Source organism: Odocoileus virginianus, chromosome 24 (assembly GCF_023699985.2).
Source record: "Odocoileus virginianus isolate 20LAN1187 ecotype Illinois chromosome 24, Ovbor_1.2, whole genome shotgun sequence".
Lineage (NCBI taxonomy): Eukaryota > Metazoa > Chordata > Mammalia > Artiodactyla > Cervidae > Odocoileus > Odocoileus virginianus.
The window spans coordinates 20,457,235-20,474,437 of record NC_069697.1 but is presented as its reverse complement, the minus strand read 5'-3'; the positions used below and the strand labels follow the sequence as shown (position 1 = coordinate 20,474,437).

The window sequence follows — 17,203 nt, the reverse complement described above, 5'->3', positions numbered from 1 at the left end:
TAGGCAGTGAGAGCTGGGGTAGGGTGGGGATGGAAATAAACATGGATGGTCTTGCCTTCAAAGAGCTCATTGTCTGAGAGAGACGGCCAGTAAACAAGTGGTGACCGAGCGTGAGAATCCTGCGGAGTGCAGAGGGGGCATGCGGAAGGAAGTGACTGAGGCAGCCTGAGGGGATGAGGAAGGCTCAGGCAGGAAGTGACGTGCAGGGTGGGTCAGAGAATGAGTCACTGCTGAACAGAAGAGAGGTGAGTGTTAAGTCGGGGAAAACTGCGTGTGCAGAGGCACGGAGGCGGGGTTCACCAAGTGGTCAATAGTAGGGCACCGCCTAGCTTGCCATCGCCCACGCTCTCAGCTCAGCCAGCAGATTCTGGTGGGAGCCAGCCCCTGTCCACCTCCCCAGGCTGTTTTTACTTCATAACCACCAACCACATTAGCTCCTTTTTTTTTCAGATTTACACTGCTGTGTTGGTTTCAGGAGTACAGTGAGTGAATCAGTTAAGCGTATTTGTATGTCTACTCTTGTTTAGATTCTCTTCCCACATAGGCCATTTCAGAGTACTGAATAGAGTCTTCTGTGCTATAACAGCAGGTTCTGATTCGTTGTCTGTTTTTGCAGTGAGTATATGTCAGTCCCAATCTCCCAATTTATCCCCTCAACCCACCGCCTGATAATCATGTTTGTTTTCTACATCTATAACTCTATTTCTGTTTTGTAGGTAAGTTCATTTGTACCCTTTTTGTAGATTCCATATATAAGCAGTATCATATGATGTTTATCTTCCTCTCTGTGTCTGACTTACTTCACTCAGTATGACAATCTCTACAGCTATCCATGTCGCTACAAATGCATTATTTTGTTCTTTTTTATGACTGAGTAGTATTCCATTATATGTAGGTAGCACATCTTCTTTATCCATTCCTCTGTTGGTGGATATTTAGGTTGCTTCCATGTCCTGGCTATTGTGAATGGTGCTCCAATTAACATTGTGGTGCATGTCCCTGGATCATCATAAGCATGATCACTTCAGAGGTGGTGTCACTACCCTTTAGGTTTTTCTATACTTTACCTGTGCCTTTATAGGTAGTCTCTTAATCTCTCTTTAACTTTTCTATGCCAGTCTGTTTCCTGCCTGGATTTGGAGAGATAGTAGAGGGCTGGGGACGAAGTTAGGAAAGGCCTTGCATGCATGTAAGCAGCTCAGATCATGCTCATTTGGAAATGGAGAACTATCAAAGATAGATCTTTATGTAGGGGTATGACATAACCCAAGGAGTGGAGTTAACACATGGGATCAGGGTAGATCATATTCTTTAAACTTTTGATGGTGCACTCTGTTGGTGAAGAATGAGTATGACCTGCTAACATATGCATATCTGTTTATTTGTAAGTTCTATCCATGCATCCTTTTTTATTGAAATATAGTTCATTTACAATATTGTATTAATTTCAAGTGCGTAGGAAAGTGATTCTGTTTATACATATAAAATATATATACTTAGATATGTATACTTCAAATTACTTTCCATTAAATGTTATTATAAAATATAGAATATAGTTCCCTGTGCTATAAAATAAATCCTGTTGCTTGTCTATTTTATGTGTAGTAGTTTGTACATGTTAATCCCATACTCCTAATTTATTTGTCCCATCTCTCTTTCCCCTTTGGTAACCTTAAGTTTGCTTTCTATACCTGTGAGTCTGTTTCTGTTTTGTATATAGATTCATTTGTATTATTTTTGAGATTCTATTTAAGTAATATCATGCAACATTTTTCTGTCTCTGTATGATTTATTTCACTTAGTATGATAATCTCTAGGTCCATCTATGTTTCTGCCATGCATTCTTCTACTAACAACTTTTGCATAATGTTAAATATAAAAGTTGGTATCAAAAGGAGCAAGATAAACTATATTTAAAATATTTCAAGTTGATTTTCAATTTTTATGTCACTAAAAACCATGCTGTTTGTGTTCTGGCTGCTTCGTTTTTAAGTGTCTTGCTAAAATTGTAGCTAATGATTCATTATACACTTAGAGTGTCCTTCATTGTTGAGGATGGCGCATATAAATCCGTTTTCCAAATAATCTTGATAACTTCTGTTGGGTAGGGGTAGGCTAATCTCTTGTCAGATCTAGTTACAATTGTTTTGGACATTAGTATGGTGATAAATCACTTCAACCAAGAGTAGTTTGTTAATTTAAAAAATTGTTTTCCATATTTATAGCAAAGAAAACAAAGAAATTAGAATAATAACAATTATTAAACACATAATTTGGCCCACGTTATTGACTACAGATGAATAACCAGGAATTTTAAGGTGCCATTTTAAACTCATACTGAAAAAAAAAAAAAGACCAGGAGCTTTTGATACATGATCTAAATAAAACTTCAGAACAATCTTGCAAAATCAGCATTATTTTTAGCTTTTTATAATGAGGGAACTTCTTAGAAACATGGAAAGATCAAGGAACTTTCCCAGGAGCTAATAAATGTCAGAGAATTCTTCAATTTAAACTCTGGTCTATCTGTGCCTGGAGAACTCATCCCTCACCTACTGATAAAAAGCTGATAAAGAAAGGGGAAATTTGGGATGCTTTTATCAGATGGCCTTGATTTTCTCAGTAAAATAGAAGAAGAGGCTTAGTGGACTTAAAAGGCTATGTTCAGATAAAACTGGTGTGAAATGTGATTAACTAGCTTGCAGACAGAGCCCCCTTAAAAGCTGCTCTCTTCACTCCTTTCCACATTAAAACCAAGAATCTGACACTCTCCATACAGCCAATTCACTTTTATTCCATCCTGGTTTCTCTGTGGTTCCTTCCTTTGCAGCTGGAGGGACCATGCTTGGCACTTATAGTTAATGCTATAAGTGAGTAAGGACTTGGCCGGGGGAAAAAACAAAGAATGCACATTTCCTTTGCTTGTTATTTTTGGCCTATTGTTTCTGGGCCCAAGTTGCAAGATGTTAAGGTGCTTGTCAAAAAATGCGAAGAGTTCTTAGGGAGGAAATGGCTGGAGGTCACTCATGACAATGCTTGAAAGGGAAGGCCACCATTATAAGGTATAGAAACCTTGATGAGAAAGTCTGTTTTGATAGCTGGGCAGGTGATGTTAGCATAGTTCCTATGGCGCTGGGGCACTATCATATCTGTATAATCTCTTGAGTCTGACAAGTCTGTGTCTTCTTTAACAGAGCCCAGCACTCTGAAAATTCATGATTATTGAAAGGGTTGGGGACCTGGGGGTATCCTCGTACAGGTAATAAGAGAAGATAGCCTAGAGAGTAAACAGTGTAGAGAGTGAGATGCAAACTTGGATGAACTTTAGAAGGACAACCATGGGGCTGAGGAATAGACCAAAAAGTCAACCAGAAAGGAACAGAATAACTGCTGACTTATCCATGGAAAAGTGAAAAGTGAAGTTGCTCAGTCATGTCCAACTCTTGTGACCCCAGTGGACTGTAGCCTACGAGGCTCCTCTGTCCATGGGATTTTCCAGGCAAGAGTACTGGAGTGGGTTGCCATTTCCTTCTCTAGGAGATCTTCCTGGCCCAGGGATTGAACCCAGGTCTCCCACATTGTAGGCAGACGCTTTACCGTCTGAGCTACCAGGAAGTCCTATACCTGGAAAGAGCCCTTCTAATGTCCTAGCTTGTTAAACACTGGGTTTCCTACATGCTGTTCTGTGCACCTCCAGGGAAGGTGAGTGGAGAAACAAGTCACTTCAGTTCTTGATAAATACATTGTTTTTTTCAAAGATTATAGTCTAAGGAGAGAAAACAAACAGAATTTTGTACCTGCACAATAATTCATAGTACTTCACTGGGATGCCACGGGAAATTCAAAAGCATTCTGTTAAGTGCACGAAAAGGTGGCACTTGTAATATACTTCCCATTATTTCTGACTGAATAGGTCAAACAGTTCCCATTGTTGAACCCTGGACTTCTATTGTGGTTTGGGCAATTTTGGAAGGTGTTAGATGCTTTAATAAGCACATAGAATATAATGTTTCTGCTGGGACACACACTTGTAGTTCTCCATGCACAAAGGCACACTCCTAGCCATTGCTATCTTCTGCGATTCACCTGCTGGCAATAAAGAGTGCATCTCTGGGCCTTGCATTTGGTGGGGAAGGAGGATTGAGGGGTAGTGGGTGGGGGTAGGAATGAGGCAGGCTAATTCATTTACCTTGAGTCGTTAAATGCTGTTGGAAAAACTCGCTAAACCTTGAGACCTGTCTGCTCTTTCCTATACTCAATCCTCACCAAAGCTAAGTATCATTTATCTGTTTAATGCCTGTTGATTCCTTCTTCTGTTTCTTTGGTGGCCACTGTAATACTTCAGTGTTCAACTCGACAATGCCTTCCTCACTTTTTCTTATCTCTTCCTCCACCCCACTTATCACACATTGCTAGCCTCCTCCTCTGATAGGAAATGGCACACCAACCTGTTTTCCTGGAAGATTGTTTAAATTTAGCTTATTTATTCTCCCCAAAATCTTCTGCTTTCTCACTCTTCTATTCGGCATCTCTTCTTTCCTCTTTGCCTGGATTCATGGTCATGTATGTGTACTAAGTTACTTCAGTCATGTTGGATTCCTTGGGACCCTATGGACTATAGCCCGCCAGGCTCCTCTGTCCCTGGGATTCTTGCCTGGAGAACCCAACTCCAGTGGGTTGCCATGGCCTCCTCCAGGGGATCTCCCTGACCCAGGGATCAAAACCAAAATCTCTTATATCTCCTGCATTGGCAGCTAGGTTCTTTACCACTAGTGCCACCTGGGAAGCCCATTCACGGTCACATCCATTGCTTATCCCAGATCTTTTCCTGCTGATATTAATACCTCTAGGTAGGTGTATGCTCACATCTCCCATTTTCCTCATAATACCTGTTTCCTCTTGAAATTTTAGTTCTTTTTCTTAAGATACCAGCTGAACTCATAGCAGCGGAAGTAGCCATATCTGCTAAGGTTTCCAAAAAGCATTTATGTTATACTTACCCTTTCTGTTTCATGATTCATGATTCTTTTTAACCTCTTCCCTTTACCACCACATGTGGAATGGTTGAAGGACAGAGGGATACTTAGTTTGGAGAAGACTCCAGTTTGCCATGTAACTTGTGTTCAGATTCATAAGGTCTCTGAGATGAGGGACAGATTACTTTTCTTATAAGTCTAAAATGGAGAATTTGAAACAAGTAAAAGCTACAATGAGGTAAAATTTTAATACAAATCAGGGTGGATTTTATTATCACTGGAATTACCCAGAGATGAAGTGGGTTGCTGTGGGTAATAGCAAGTTTCCTGCTGCTGGAGGTATTCAAACTCAGGTTGTTGTAGCAATGATTCAGACATCAGATGAGCTCTTAGACCAGGGTGCTTCTGAATCCTGAGATATTCAAACCTTCACTGTGTTCATGTTATGTTTATCTTTCTGTTTTGTGTACATACAAAAATAATGATCATTATGAAAAATTTTAAAAAATACAAAGCGTACATATGTCTGTGGCCTCCTCTTTCTTCTTCATTCTTTCCCATTCACCAAGTCATCACAGCTAACAGTTTGGTGAGGATTGTTAGATATATATATAAACATCTTTCTACCAACCTGTATATTCACCTTTAATAAAATAGGCTTGTACTATTTATCTAATGCATCATAACTTTTTGTTTGTTGTGGAAAATGGACGGCTGCCTTTAGGATCAGTATATGGTTCTTCCTCTCTGTTTTGATGGCTGTATAGAATTCAGTAGCGTAAACAGGGGTCAGCAATCATTTTCTTTTAAAGATCAGAGAGTAAGTATTTTTGATGTGGTCCCTACAGTCTCTGCCCTAACTGCTCAACACTGTGGTGTAGTGTGAAAGTAGCCATGGATAATACATAAATGAATGGATATGCCTGTGTTCCAATAAAACCTAACTGATTTATACTAGTTTGAACATTGTGTAATTTTCACATGTGATGAAATACCACCCTTCTGATATTTTCTACCACTTAAAAATATAAAAGCCATTCTTATTAGTTTGGGACTGCACAAAGACAGGAAGCAGGCAGGATTTGGCCATGGGATGTAATTTGCCAAACCCTGGTGTAAACGGTTAGGGAGGATTACTTATTCTTCACATTTTGTGCCCTTTCATGTGGGCTGAACTCTGTTAGCGTAAGAACTTGCTTTTTCTACCCCCTCACTAACTCTACATTTGGGAAAGGAAATGAGTGACTTGAAATGATTGGTGAGGTTACAAGAGAATGTGGGCATGCCCCCTTTCTCTTTTCTTTCTCTTTGGGAACCAGCTGCCTGCAGGGAGCATGCACTTGCCATGACGGCCTCTCTGGACCAGCATGGCACAGTGGACAGTCTGTCTAATTCCGTGCCTTAGTATGAGAAAGTCCACTTGCCTTTCTTAATCAGATGTAAGCCACTTCATTTAATATCAAGTTCATCAATAATATAGATAAAATTTTGGTCTCTAATTGTTTTACTCATTTGCCTTATTTTTCAGGTGATTTAGGCATAGAATAGACATGCTACTTATTGCCATCTAATAATATCAACTTGGATTTATCATAATTTATTTAGCCATTCCTCACATTTTCATTTTTAACACTTTCTACTCCTTTGGTTAACCAATCATAATCAAATCTATGGATTAATTTTTTATTCCTTCTTGTTTGTCACGCCATCTAGAAGGCCCTTGTCTTACGGATCTCTCTTTGAAAACTCTCATAGATATCTCTAGAGATGATCTATACAGTCTCTGTACCCTGTCTTTTTCCTCTTCTAGATTTATAGCCTGCTTTTACCAGCTTAATATTACTACAAAATGACTTTGAGATGTCAGATATGTCATACATATCAATCACTAATGAATCTCCATCAATAAGCAAATAAAGAATAATTTGATAGATGATAGTCAAAGTTTTCTGTATTTAAACATTACTCATTATTTGGCTTGTCTTTTCTTATTTTAACAAAGTATTATTACATGTAAAATGGTTATGATAGTACCTGGCATATTGTAAACACCCAACACGTCAGCTCCATTAGTCCATTGCACTTACTCTCATCACTTTACAGTCAGAATGACAACTTACTATTTCCTGTACAACTTGCTTTTACTTGTATTTCCCCATTTAATCAAGTCATCAAGTCATTTTCAAGTCATCAGCTCTACCAGTTGAAATCTTATCCAGTCTCTAAAACCTGCCTGGTTAACTTCTACTCTGTGCATTATAAACTTACATTTTTAGAAATCTTAATTCAGCAGCTGAGCTCAATAATGATGAATTTTACAGAGAACTGTATGAAGGCCTTGGGACCCCCAAGATCACAATTATGTCTAGAAATTTCCATGTGAGCAAAAACTTGCTACACAGTGTCTGATGGTAAACTTTATGTGTCAACTTGACTGGGCTAAGAGATGCTCAGATAGCTGGTAAACACTGTTTCAGGGGGTGATGGTGAGGATATCTCTGGAAGAGATTAGCATTTGAGTCAGTAAAGGGAGTAAAGAAGATCACCTTTGCCAATGCAGGTAGACATCGGTCATCTAATCCACTGAGGCCCTGAACAGAACAGAAAGGCAGTGGAAGAGTGAATTCACTCTCTTTGCTTCAACTGAGATATTCATCTTCTCCCACTCTCAGATAGTGTTGCTCCTGATTCTTGGGCTTTTGAACTCAGCCCGGGAATTCAGCTATCAGCTTTCCCAATTCTCCAGCCTTCAGACTTGGATCAAATGACACCACCAGCTTTCCTGATTCTTGAGGTAGCAGACGGCAAATCATGGGACTTCTTGGATCCCATAATGGCAGTGTGTGTGTTTATTCAAAATTCTATTATTACTTGAGAGTTGGTGCTTAAGAACTGCCCCATTACAAGCAGAGTGGGCTCCTGCCTGCTGAGATAGCCATCAGGCAGTGGAAGTCAGCAGTATTTCTCTAGGCGTCCTTCTAGGTTTGTGGTCTTGAGTGAATGAAGTCTTTGATGTGTCCTGAGAATTCCAGGCACATTATAGGGATCTTCTGGATATTACAAGTGATTTTCTGTTTCAATGTCGGGCAATCTCCCCTGAGGACTCTACTGAAGTACTTCAAACAAGGCATAATTGTGGCTGATTGTAACTTCTACAGTGTGTGAAGATCAATAGTGAGAACATTAAGAAGGCATTTCTTCTGGTGGGAGAAATCTAAAAGCAGAACAACAGGCACAGAAAGAACTCTCACTGATTAAATGCCAATTATGTACCAGGCACATTTTCATATACCTTGTCTAATTTAATGAGCTTAATCATGGCAGGTACTTTGTGAAGAAGTCATTGCAGACCCATTTTGCAGGTGAGAGAATTAAAGAAAAGCGAAGCTTGTAGGGTGAAGTGCTTCGTCCAGTATCATGTAGTATATTAGTTATCTTTTGCCACATTAATGCTACATAAAAATGACTGCAAAGCCTAGCCTTAAAATAGCAACTGGTTAATTAGTTCACAGGTCTGCAGGTTGGTGATTTAGCTGGGAAGTTCTTTCAGTCTGCACTGGGCTCATTACATGTCTGGGAGGCAGCTGATTATCAGCAGATTGGAATTGCTTTGGCTGGGATGATTAGAAGGCCTTAGCTATGCTCCACTTGTCTTTCATCATCCAGTAGGCTAGCCCTGGCATGTTCTCATGGCAGAGGACAAGAGCACAACCTGAAACATGCAAGTACCTTTTTAACCCTCTGCGTACAACATATCTGGTAGCAACCTATCGAAAGAAAGTCACCTGGCTATGACCAGCATCAGAATTTGGGGGATTAATGCAATCCGTCTATCAACTTGGCTAGTAAATGCCAACTAAGATTTAAATCTGAAGCTCTGGCAGGCCAATCTTTGTGTACCATGAAACTTTGTTAGAAAGTGCTCCATTTTAATTGATCCTGGGAATTGTCATCACTGGTTTCAAAGAAAGTGCATTTATTTAATCCTCTGCATCTTTGTGCTGTTTCCAGTTCACCTTCTGACTCAAGATGGATTTGACTTAATTCATTTAATTTTATATTTTATTTCGTAAATAAGGAGGTGGTAAGCAGAGAAGAATTCCAATGATATTGCTACTGATAGGAATCCTACTCAGTGACTACTGGACTCTACACACCTCTGTGAAGGGTGTTTCTGCTTGTGTACAGCTTTATCTTTTCACTGTCATTTTGATATTTCCAAGAAGAGATGGAGCAATGAGATGACTGTTGCTAATTTGCATGTAAAAGGAACTTTCCTTAGAGTGGGAGCTTTGCCCAAGAAGATTGCAAGTTCAACATAAAAGGTCAGAAATAGTTGTCCACCAACCAGGATAGTGTAGCTAAGGAGTGCTGCGATTGTTCCCGCTGCCCTGGGAAGCCTTGATTTAGGAATGCATCCTTCTTCTTCTTCTTTTTATAGAAGAGTTGTGACCCAACACTTTGTGTCCTGGCAGGAGAAAAGAATAAGATTTGACCTCCTTTTGTTCTAACAAGAGTTTGCAACTGCCTCGTTCCATTATCTCAACGTGTATCATCTGTCAATCGTCAATTCTCCTTCCAGGACAGAGCGGCATTCTTCTTGTGTTATCACTTTGCAATGTGGTGTCCTTTCTCATCTGGTTTCGGAATTTAAAGGGGGGGGGGGGGAGGAGACCATGAAGAATGTGTAAGTTGGATGCTATTCATTCACTTATTTATAAATAAATGGAAACTGACAGACACCTTTTCAGCAAATGTTTACTGTGTGGACAAGTGTTGATGACATGGGCTGAAAGACACAGTCTGGTGCCACCAGGGCCAGCTGCTCCTTCAGCAGTCACCATTGTGCAGTCTTGCTTTCGTTTGGGCTTGGCACATGCATTTTCAGCCTGCCTTACACTGTGTCTCCAGGATACTTTATCTCTGGCACTGTCTGCCAGAGACAATAGATGGGTCTTTTTACCAGGCCTGAAAGCTTGGGTTTTGTCTGCTCTTGATCTCTGGTATTACCACTGCTTACATAATGGACCTTGCCTGGTGCCAACAGACACATCTGCTGTTGGCTCAGTAACTTTGCTTCATGAAAATGGCACTCGATTTTCTCTTCTTCATGCTGCCATGCTGACATTTGCTAAACTGGACAAATGTTTTTGTTTCCAGTGGAGGAGAAACACTGCTTCTAGCTTCGCTAGGGAAGCAGTGGATTAAACTGTTGAATTTACAGTAGATCTCAGATGGGCTCAATTCATAGATCCTGAAAGATGCCCTCCTCAGCTACTCCAAGGGGTACCATTTAGAGGCTGTTAGGGAATTGATGATTGGGCTCCTTGGGAAAATGCTGCTCCCTGTATGGAGTCTAACTTGTACAGGCCTGTTACACAGTTAAAACAGAGGACTTAACTCCTTGTCTATCAGTCAATCAGTCGATCAACCAACAAGCATGTATTTAACAGCTGTGTGAATGCAGGGCACTGTTTTAGGCTCTGAGAATACAGACGGGGATTGGTCACTATTTTTGCTTTAGAGGTTTATAGTTGGATTAAGAAAAATTATAATGCACACAAATTATACACACATACACAGGACATACACATGAGGTACATAAATGCATTCAGAGAGGGAGGAATTTTCATTTAATTAATTGATTTTTAAAATTACCATATAGTTTCTTGACAGTAACTATGTGTTAGTTTTTGTTGTACAGCAAAGAAGGGATTTTAGAAAGTGAGAGATCATTGTGAGCTGATATGCTTGGGGAAGATATCTTTGGGAGAAATGAAATTTAACCTGATATGAAAGACTAACTGATATGTTAAGGGTTGAGTGAACTCAGATGGATAAAAATACACAGTCATAAACAGCTATTCTTAGGTGTCCAGTGGTGGTTTTAGAAATGAAAACACCCTATGCCTTAGAACATCATGTTTTTAATCCACAGGATGCATAGTGTCATTTGTATTTATTTGCTATAGCCTCCAGAGATCTTAATAAACTGAGGGGGAAGGGGAGAGGACTGACAGTTATTAACCACAGAAGTTTGCCAAGCACTGTGCTATCTGCTTTACATATGTTATCTCACTGAATTCTTCTGCAGTCCTGCGAGCCACTCATCACTTCTAGTTATAGATGAAACTGATGCAGAGAGAGGCTAAATCTCATGTCCAGGTCTCCTGGTTATCCAGAGACAGTCCTCTGCATTATTTGCACCCAGCCAGTAACTTACCTGATTTTTAAGGCAGTCAAGCTGCTGCTGTGCTTACTTGCTCAGTCGTGTCCCAACTCTTTGGGACCCCACTGACTGCAGCCTGCCAGGCTCCTCTGTCTATGGGGATTCTCCAGGCAAGAATACCAGAGAAAGTTACCATGCTCTCCTCCCGGGGATCTTCCCAACCCAGGGATCAAACCCAGGTCTCCCACATTGCAGGCGAATTCTTTTCTGTCTGAGCCGCCAGGGAAGCCGGAGAATCCTGGAGCAGGTAGCCTGTCCCTTCTCCAAGGGATCTTCCCCACCTAGGAATTGAACTGGAGTCTCCTGCATTACGGGCGGGTTCTTTACCAGCTGAGCTACCAGGGAAACCCAAGGTAATCAAGAGAGTAGGGAAATTCACTATCAATGCCTTTTTTCCTAAAAAAAAAAAAATTTTTGAAATGCTGCTTATTAGATTAATACATTTTGAACAATTATAAAAATGGATTAAAACTTTAAAAAAATAACAGCAAAAAGAAATAAACTAAAACAATTGATGAGAATCCTTTTGGGACACAAATGTCATAGAGTATGGCACATGGAACAGTTAGAACAAGGGGGGTGTGTGTGTGTGTGTGTGTGTGTGTGTGTGTGTTGTTGGGTCTGTATTCTTCTGAACTGGGTGCACTCTGCATATTTAGGTATTCACAAACAGGGTCAATATCTGATACATTAGAATTTTGTTACAAAATGATGGACAGTTGCACTCGGTCTCTCAAGGCTGACAGATGTTCTATGGTTAAAATATTACTTTGGGAAAACCAGAATAGACCCACTGCACCTAAAATAATCAGCCAAAAATATGAGGGAAAAAATAGAAAATGGAGACTTGTGGCAAAGGAGCACGTTGTGTTTGAGGGACAGTTCTCAGAATCTCCTCTGTGGCAGTGCTCTGGCCGGGACAGTTTCTCCCCCAGGGGCTTCCTCTAGTAGAGTCTCGGGCCTTTCACACTCTTGACCTTTGGACCCCTCCTGCTGCTGCTTCTGCTGCTAAGTCGCTGCAGTCGTGTCCGACTCTGTGTGACCCCGTAGACGGCAGCCCACCAGGCTCCCCTGTCCCTGGGATTCTCCAGGCAAGGACACTGGAGTGTTGCCATTTCCTTCTCCAATGCATGAAAGTGAAAAGTGAAAGTGAAGTCGCTCAGTCGTGTCCGACTCTTCGCAACCCCATGGACTGCAGCCCACCAGGCTCCTCCATCCATGGGATTTTCCAGGCAAGAGTACTGGAGTGGGGTGCCACTGCCTTCTCCATTGGACCCCTCCTGTCCTAGTAAATGGAGCGATGAGGCTCCTGCATACCAAACCCAAGAGCAGTGGCTCAAGGGGCAGCAGACTGGGGAGTGTATGATGTTACTTTGCACAAACAATTGCTTGTAGACTGTGACTTTGCCCTGGGTCCTTTAGTTATTCTTGGTGCATTTCCAGAGGTACAGGTCCTTATAGTAAAGCCCCCACCCTCCATGACCTCAGGCTGGAACATCATCTGGTCTCTGTGTGCTCTTGTATTTTGGGCTCTTATAGGGACCAGAGTAACCTGGGGCCTACAGCCTGGGCTGGGGAGAAGATGAGTTCATCTCATCTCGGCCACTCTCTCAAGAATTTGTCCTTTCGTGTCTTGCTGAAAAGCAACTCAACATCAATGCCTTTTTCACCAGGACTACCAACCTCTATCATCTATGGCAGGCTATATTTTGCTGCAGGAAATGGTGAGACTTTTCTTTGAAAACTTTTTCATTGTGACATATGACACACACAAAAATGCACTACACAAATTTATATCTTAACGAATTATAAGACAATACCACTCTAATGGCAGAGAGCAACGAGGAACTAAAGAGCTTCTTGAAGAGGATGCAAGAGGAGAGTGAAAAGGTTGGCTTTTCAACATTCAAAAAACCAAGATAATAACATCTGGTCCCATTACTTCTTGGCAAATAGATGGGGAAACAGTGAAAGTTGTGACAGATTTTATTTTCTTGGGTTCCAGAGTCACTGTGGATGGTGACTGTAGCCATGAAATTAAAAAATGCTTGCTCCTCCTTGAAGGAAAAGCTATGACAAACCTAGACAACATATTAAAAGGAAAAGATATCACTTTGCCAACAAAGGTCTGTATAGTCAAAGCTATGGTTTTTCCAGTAGTCATATACAAATGTGAGAGTTGGACCGTAAAGAAGGCTGAGCGCCAAAGAATTGATGGTTTTGAATTGTGATGCTGGGGAAGACTCTTGAGAGCCCCTTGGACACAAAGAAGATCAATCCAGTCAACTCTAAAGGAAATCAGCCCTGTATATTCATTGGAAGGATTGATGCTGAAGCTGAAGCTCCAATACTTTGGCTAACTGATGTGAAGAGCTGACTCATTGGAAAATACCCTGATGCTGGGAAAGATTAAGGGTAATAGGAGAAGGGGGCGACAGAGGATGAGATGGTTGGATGGTATCACCGACTTAATAGACATGAATCTGAGCAAGCTCTGGGAGATAGTGAAGGACAGGGAAGCCCGGTGTGCTGCAGTCCATGGGGTTGCAAAGAGTTGGACACAACTTAGTGACTTAACATCAACAGCAACAAAGGAATTATAAAGTGATTGCTCACATAATTGCTACTCAGGAAGGACAAGGACGTTGCCAGCACCTCAGAAGCTTGCTGAGCATTGCTTTCCAACACACCCACGTCTTTTCTCTGAAGATAACCCCTGTTCTGACCTGGTTGATGATCATTTCCGTGTGTGTGTGTGTGTGTGTGTGTGTGTGTGTGTTCTGATTGTTTCATCCATTAAGCCTTTGACCCTCTTCAGCTTAACAAAGAAAGACTCCATAATGAAATCTGAGATGCTGCATGAAAGAGATTTTGGTCTTGAACACGGCTGGGGGCAAACCCCCGCTTTGCCGTCTCCTAGCTGCACACCTTCAACAGGCTTCCTTGGTGGCTCAGTGGTAAAGAATCCACCTGCCAAAGCAGGAGACACAGGTTTGATCCCTGGGTTAGGAAGATGCCCTGGAGTATGTCATGACAACTCTCTCCAGTATTCTTACCTGGAGAATCCCATGGACAGTGGAGCCTGGAGGCATACAGTCCATGGGATCGCAAAGAGTCGGACATGATTTAGCAATGGAGCATGCATGCATAGCTTCAACATAGGTCATGCGTAGGTCACAGATACTTCAGTTTCAGTTCGGTTTCCTTATTTGTGCAATTGTGATGACAGACCCTACAAACAAGGCTGTTGTACCAGAAGCGAGGTAATATACAAAGCTCCCTAACATGGTGTCAGATACTGGGGGCTCCTCTTGCTCGAAGCAATGATGCGAGGTGCCTTCTGATGACATATGTGTCTTTCTTTGCTGCTCCTGATCTCCATTAAAGATTCTACTTTTCATCTCCTGCCCTAGACAGGGCTTTTTGAGTTGTACAGTTTGGTCACGCACCATTCATTCATTCAGTGCACTGGGGTGAGTACATGGAGGTATACAGTACCTGGCAAATAGTCATTATGCTAGTCATCAGTGTTGTCTGAGTGAATGAATTAGTGAATGGGTCACATACCCTGGCCCCTTCTTGAAGACTTTATCATTTGGTAGAAGCAGTACGACGTGCACAAAAATGACGAGAAAAACATGTATGAAGAGGCTGTATGGAGAGCTGTTAAGAGTGCCAGCCTAGGACTTCCCTGCTGGTCCAGTGGTTATGAACTTGCCTTGCAATGCAGGGGCACAGGTTTCATTCCTGGTATGGGAAGATTACCTATGCTGCAGGGCAACTAAGCCAGTGTGCCCCAACTACTGAAGCTCGTGTTCTGCACCAAGAAGCCACCGCAAAGAGAAGCCTGCATGTCCAACTACAGAGTAGCTCCTGCTTGCTGCAACTAGAAAAAGCCCTTTCGCAGCAACAAACACCCGGTGCAGCCAAAAATAAACAAACAAATAAATTTTTTTTAAAAAGTGCCAGCCCAACCATTCCACTTACTAATTGGGAACTGGGATGGTTTATTTAACTGTCTCTGTTTAGTTTATCCACCTGTAAAATAGAGCTAACAACAGTAACTCCCTCAGAGATTTGTTGTGAAGGAGAAATGGGGAAAAATGGGTAAAGTGCTTAAGAAGAGAACGACACATTGTAAGTCTTAATTAAATGATTGTTGTCCTTGTTATCGTTATGAAAGGGTGATAAAATAGTACAAGAATTTGCAGAAGGGATGTAGTAGAGGGATAATATCTATGGGGAAATTTTTAGGAAGTTTCCAGGAGAAGATCTTATTTGTGCTGAGCTTTGAGCTGATGTAGGATTTAGATTGAATGTCTTTTCCGTCTTAGGGTGCTCAGAGGTGCTACCTGCTCCTCTGAGTTCTCCTTTCTGCACCTTCCACACCTGGAATCCTACCCATCTCTCAGTGTCACTTGCTCCAGGAAGACACTCCTCGATCTACCTGACAAGGTTAAGACACTTGGTCTTAAGACACATGGAGCCCTGCATGCTTGGTTGGTTTTTAGAGCATTGATTACAGTTTGTATATATAAGTTTATTCGTGGATGTATTTATTTAATTTCTAATTCCCCTATTAGATTGTTGATTCTTGAGCAAATTGTTTGTGCCTTTGTTTTCCCCACTGCTTCATCCCCAGCACCGGTATATACAATAGTAGACCCCAATAAATACTGAGTCTGGAGAGCATCCCAATTAATACTTGCTGAAAGATCTCATTTATATAAATAGAAGTCATTTTGGGAAGAGGGACACATACACAGAGTGGAGAAATAAGAGGAATCATAGATATTGTTTAATTAATCTAAGTAATGTGCTAAGAAAGGGAACGCTTCGTTTCGGAGAATACGCATTGCAGCTATAATTCCACAGAGTCCCTGCCCCTACTGCTGTTTTGTAACCAACAAGAAAGTCTCAGGGGGAAGTGGGGAGATCGGGGGCGTGGGCGGAGGAAGTGGAGCAGACCAAGGCGTGGCCATCTGGGAGCAAAGCAAGCTGGTCCCTGGAAACCTTCCTTGGACAGTGTGGCGCCCTAGGAATGGAAGTGTGAGTGACTCCGTGCAGAGGCAGAGAGCCCGGTGGTCGGAACCTTGGACTTAGGAGTCAGACGCTGTGCCCTAAGCCCATGTGGCCCTGCCCTGGTCCTGTCCACAAGAACCTGGGGTCATAGTGAGGATAAAGAAGGTGACAGGCATAAGCGACTCAGCCCAGTGCCCAGCATTTTGGGATCCGCCTCATAGTTTTTAGCCACAGTCACTGTTTCCACATTTCTCCTATTCTGTGATGTGCATTCCCTATTTCATTTTAATGTGTCTAAACTTGGAACCAGACTTGCAATCTAAGTGTACTTTTATTGTAACCTTTCCTTTTTATTTAATAAAGCTATCATTATACTGAAGGTAAATTCTAGGATCAATACTGTCTTAGAAGAGGATATTTAACTTTACTGTTACATTTTATTTACTCAGAAAAATGGCTTATATAGAGTTGAATCTTTTTTTTTTCTGCAAGATCTTTTAAAGAATTTTTATTTATTTATTTATTTTATTTTTGTCTGTGCTGGGTCTTTGTTGCTGCAGGAGCTTTTCTCTAGTTGAGGTGCATGGGCTCCTCACTGCAGTGGTTTCTCTTGTTGCAGAGCACGGGTTTCAGAGCACAGCCTCAGTAGTTGTGGCACATGGGTTTAGTTGCTCCACAGCATATGGGATCTTCCTGGACCAGGGATCAAATCTGTATCTCCTGCATTGGCAGACGGATTGTATACTACTAAGCCACCAGGGAAGCCCCTCTAGTTGAATCTTAATTTGAGAGGGAAAAAGAGAAATGTTTAAAGTTGTCACAGAAAAGTATTATAAATGTTTCTTGTGTGTGCTCAGTCATGTTCGACCCTTTGTGACCCCATGGACTATAGCCTGCCAGGCTTCTCTGTCCATGGAGTTTTCCAGGCAAGAATACTGGAGTGGGTTGCCATTTCCTCCTCCAGGGGATCTTTCTA

At 41.6% G+C, this 17,203-nt stretch overlaps 1 long non-coding RNA gene across 1 annotated transcript in view; it reads left to right on the top strand.

Moving 5' to 3' along the window:
- The first annotated feature begins 202 nt into the window (after positions 1–202).
- LOC139030910 (uncharacterized) overlaps positions 203–17,203 on the top strand; it is a 104,462-nt gene continuing 87,461 nt past the window's right edge. The window contains exon 1 of the long non-coding RNA XR_011483351.1: positions 203–245. This is a non-coding gene — a long non-coding RNA (uncharacterized lncRNA). The remainder of the gene's footprint in view (positions 246–17,203) is intronic.